Genomic DNA, 4,984 nt, shown 5'->3' on the forward strand with positions numbered 1-4,984 from the left:
GAGGTCAGGAGATCGAGACCATCCTGGCTAACTCAGTGAAACCCAGTCTCTACTAAAAATACAAAAAATTAGCCAGGCGTGGTGGCAGGCACCTGTAGTCCCAGCTACTAGGGAAGCTGAGGCAGGAGAATCACTTGAACTGGGAGGCAGAGGTTGCAGTGAGCCAAGATCGTGCCACTGCACTCCAGCCTGGGCGAGAGAGCGAGACTCTCGTCTCAAAAAAGAAAGAAAAAGAAGAAAGAAAGAAAGGAAGGAAGGAAGGAAGGAAGGAAGGAAATATAGTTATTGTAATTGTCCTGTGATGAATAGATGCCAAATAGAGACAAATACAAAGTCTAAGAAAACACAGAGTATTTGTTGATAAATAGATTTGTACAAGAATATTCATGTACAGCAGTCTTCTTCATAATAGTCCAAACTAGAAATAACCAAATTGTCCACCAACATATTCCAATATGTGGTGTATTCACATATTGGAATGACACTCACCAGTAACACCCAAATAAACCAGGTACATATAATAATATGGATACACTTCAAAGACATGAAAAAAACGCATAACACAAAAAATGAATTTATGTGAATTTCAAGAAGACAGCAACATAATCTATGATGATAAACATCAGAATAGTGATTAACTAAGGGGAGAAGGGTTGGATTGCCTGGAAAAGGATTCTACGGACCTTTTTTAATTTTTTAAATATGAAAAAATAATTTTTATAGAGGTGGGGATCTTGCCATGTTGCCCAGTCTGGTCTCAAATTCCTGGGCTCAGTCAATCTTTCCACCTCAGCCTCCCAAGTGCTGGGATTACAAGCATGAGCTACCGTGCTGGCGTCTACAGACTTTTTTGGGATGGTGGAAATTATCTATAACCTAAACATGTTATAGAAATTATCTATAACCTAACATAGTATCTGAATGCAGATACTATGAGGAACTGCTAAAGTACAGCCGAGATCATCTCATGCTGTACCCTTACCGTCTATCGGATATTATGGTGAAGGGCTTGAGGATAACACCATTTTCATATTACACTGGGATTATGCAGGATATTATGAACAGTGAGAAAAGTTAAAAGTTATGATTCATTGCCCAATTTTACTGCTGCTGACTCTCTAAGGCTTCTTGGCATTGGAAGAAACCAAGATTATTACTAATCTTCAGTCCTTGCTTGTACCTTGTAAAGTTTGTGTCTTCTAGATTACAATAATTCCATGTAAAGATGATGCTGGCACAAGGCTTTCAACCCATCCCCTATTCTGACCCAGAAAATAAAGACATCCTGCCTTTGGGCCTTTTAGAACAGGTATCCAGAGAGTTTCCCTCTCCACTACTAGGCAGGGTCTATGCCCATAACATCAGCACGAAGCAGTTACAGAAGATGAACCTCCACCCTTCTGCAAGCCCCTTAAGATTAAGGAGGAGTATAGAATCTCTGATGGGGAAATGAGGTAGGAGACCAGTAGGACTTATTATCCAGTCACAATCCCATTGAACAGAGCAGGATCTGGTCAAAACAGGGCGCAGTGAAGAAGCCTGCTGGAAACCAGCAGATGATGATGAAAGTGACCTCTAGTTGCCCTCACTGCTTATGAGCATAAAGACACTACCACTGGGACTTGGCCAGTTTGCAAATGTCATAGCAACACACCTTGGCAATGACCTGAAAGTTACTATATATGGTTCTGGAAACTCCCTGCCCCTTTTCCAGAAAGTTCTGAATAACCTACCTCTTAATTGGCATGTAATTAAAAGTGGGTCTAAATACAACTAGCTAGCAGCCCACAGGCACCAACTCTGGGCACACTGCCTATGGATTAGCCCTGCTCTGCAAGAAGCAGCACCAGTTCAATAAAAGTTGCTTTCTCTCGCCAGCGACTTACCTTGATTTCTTTCCTTGGCTACAACGGTCTGGGAGAAATTTCCCAGGCTACAAACCAGTTTTGGGGCTCGCCTGCCCTGCGTCACTGTCATTGTTTCCTTGGGTTTCCCAGGAATGTACATGTGTGACACTGCTGCCCTGCTTATAGATCTGTTTCCTTGCAAGGAAACAGGAATCTCTTGCCTATGGCTTCCAGAGTTGGAGATACATGTAGTTTCACTACTGAGTGCTAACATTTAATTTTGGAATCAAGTGATGCATTCAGCATGGTTGCTATCATTTTGTGGTATACATGTAATGAACACATTCATGATTGAGTTTCCTGCTTTTAGCTGGAGCAAGAAAGTTTTATAATTGTGATTTGTACAAAGAAATCATAGGCAAGAGAATGTGTGTAAAATAAACTTTACTGTCAGAGGTTTCTAAATGCTCATCCTTCAAGGAAAACGGACATATGGTGAAGAGCTGATAAACAGTCTACAGCAATGTTATTCTAAATCTGATTCCAAGTCCTTGCCATTTTCCTCCAGCTGCTGTTGACTCCAGTTATATATAGGTTGGGGAAAAGGGGATGATCTATCAATCTAGGCATCACTGTCTCTTGGGCAGTTATCACATTTGCAGGCTGAAGGGATGAGATTTCTACAATCAAACTATCCATTTGGAGTACAAATCTGGAGTGACTGTAAAATTTGCTTCTCAGAGATGGAGCTTTCAGATTTGGACTTTCAATCGTTCTGTTGTTTCAGTTTTTCTCATCAACTGGGGAGCTGTTTGTGACTAAGCTTTGTTAAAAGTAGAGAAGAGCTTTTGATAGTTCCAACATTAGTTGTTACCTGAAACAAACACACACACACACGCACACACATACAGCGAAACAATAACCTTTGGTGAGGTCTTGCTGATACCTAACTGAGGCTGGAGTGAGAGCTAAGTGGTGATACAGGCCAAGTGCAAACTGAGTGCAGCTAAGTGGATAATCTCTGGTAGTGAAGATAATCTCTGTCCTAGAAGAAGATAGCAATAGTAGATTGAAAAGAAAGTCTCCTGAAATGAACTAGCTGGCCTGTGGTGTAGGACACAGGACCCCAGCCACCTTATGATTCTAAAAGCCTTGCTCAAAGCCCCTGCAGATGAGTTAGCTAGGTCTCTACCACCTCCTCAGCATCAATTGACTCTCCATAATACTCCAGTGGAGAGAAATAAAGGTCTTTCCCACCTTCAGGAAGGGATTTGCTTAGCTTCAAATGTGCACATTCAGAAATAGCTTGTTGTAAGAAAGAGAGGATAGTTTGCAGAGAAATAACCCTCGTAAGTCCACATCCTATTCCTTTTAATTAAGAGCGTGGTGCCAAGGGAAGAGCCCTAGAATGTCAAAGCCAACAGGGTGCTCAGATATCACCCAAGTACAGTTCCATCTTTGGCCATAAGGAGACAATGGTGTCAAGAGGCTAAGACCATATGATCTCTAGGTGAAAAATCTGGGATGAGAATCGAGGCCTCAAACCTTTTCCACTACATCACAGAGTTTAGGAGCAGTTAGAGGGAAGGCTTCAATCTGGAGAACACTAACAGGCTCTAGAGATTATTGGGTCATGGTGGCTGGGACAGAAATAAGGATTCACAGAAAGATGTTTATAGTAAATGTTCTTTTACAGTTAATGTTCTTTTGTGATTTTGCTTGATAAAAAAGCTGAGCAAAAGTGAAACATTTTTCTTTCTTTCTTTTCTTTTTCTTTTCTCTTTATTTTATTTTTTTTTTTATTTTTTGAGACAGTTTCACTCTTGTTGTCCAGGCTGGAGTGCAATGGTGCAATCTCAGCTCACCACAACCTCCACCCCTGGTGTTCAAGCAATTCTCCTGCCTCAGCCTCCCAAGTAGCTGTGATTACAGGCATGCACCACCACGCCCAGATAATTTTTCTTTTTTTTCTTTTTTTTTTGCGTTTTTAGCAGAGATGGGGTTCCTCCATGTTAGTCAGGCTGTTCTCAAACTCCTGACCTCAGGTGATCCTCCCAAAGTGCTGGGATTACAGGCGCGAGCCACCACACCTGGCCAAAAGTAAAAATTTTCTAATTGCAATTCTTAACTACTTATGGGTTGTGAAGTCAATATAGTGGACTGCTTACTACTACAGGTTTTATTTAAATACTAGGTAGGGTGGATTACACATAGTAAAAGGTTTTTAAAAAAATGATCACAAAGAATTGGATATTTCTCACTGCATCTTGTGGTCAGAAAAGTTTGAGAAACTGCTCTACATAGGTAAATTATAGGTTCAACCTATCCATCTACCTCTTTTTCTCTTCTCTTTTTTCCATGCTATGCAAACAAAACCATGGAGAGAGGAAGGCAAATTCCATCAATGGGTGGTGTTAAGCTTTTTCTATGAGGTGGCTGCACATTTGGGACACTTCTATGCTGGTGACTTGAGATTCTAGTAGGTAGATGGTCATTTTCATCTCTAGCCACATGTAAAAATTACTTGGGAGCTTTTTAAGACTACTAGTGGCTTCCATCCACCTGGAAGCATTTAAGTCAGAATCTCTGTGTGTACAGTCCAGGCACTTGTGTTAGTTAAAAACCTCACCAGGCTTTATAATGTGACAGAATGGTTTAAAGCTACTGAGTAGACCCACCTATTTCGCACTATTGTCTTTGTTTCTCTTTCACCATAGGCATCTTTCCCAATGAGAAAGTGAAGATGTCAGTCTCTCTTTTCACAGTCTCAAGTAAATCACTATCTTTCTCAATTGGACTGCCAAGGCAAAGATTTCTTTCCATTTATCTATCTGGATTTTTACAAAGCTGGCCTCTGGATTCCCTTTTTTCAAAGCTAATTCACCACAAAGGCACTGCTCAAGTCAAGGAGCTGGGCCTTCATACACCTCATACACCTGCACCTGTCAATCATGGGTAAATACTTTGCAGGCGGGGTTGCTGGTGCTGTGGGATTGACATAAACTCCCAGGTACTGCCAGCTCTGAGCCTCAGGCAAGCTTGTGACTAAGTGACTCCAGTAGTCTGAGGACAGTCCTTACTCAGAAGAGTCTTTGGAAGCAAAAACAAACGCAGGCATGAGAGGGAGAAAAAAAAAA

The sequence above is a fragment of the Mandrillus leucophaeus genome, unplaced genomic scaffold (genome assembly GCF_000951045.1).
Source record: "Mandrillus leucophaeus isolate KB7577 unplaced genomic scaffold, Mleu.le_1.0 Scaffold457, whole genome shotgun sequence".
NCBI classification, from domain to species: Eukaryota; Metazoa; Chordata; class Mammalia; order Primates; family Cercopithecidae; genus Mandrillus; species Mandrillus leucophaeus.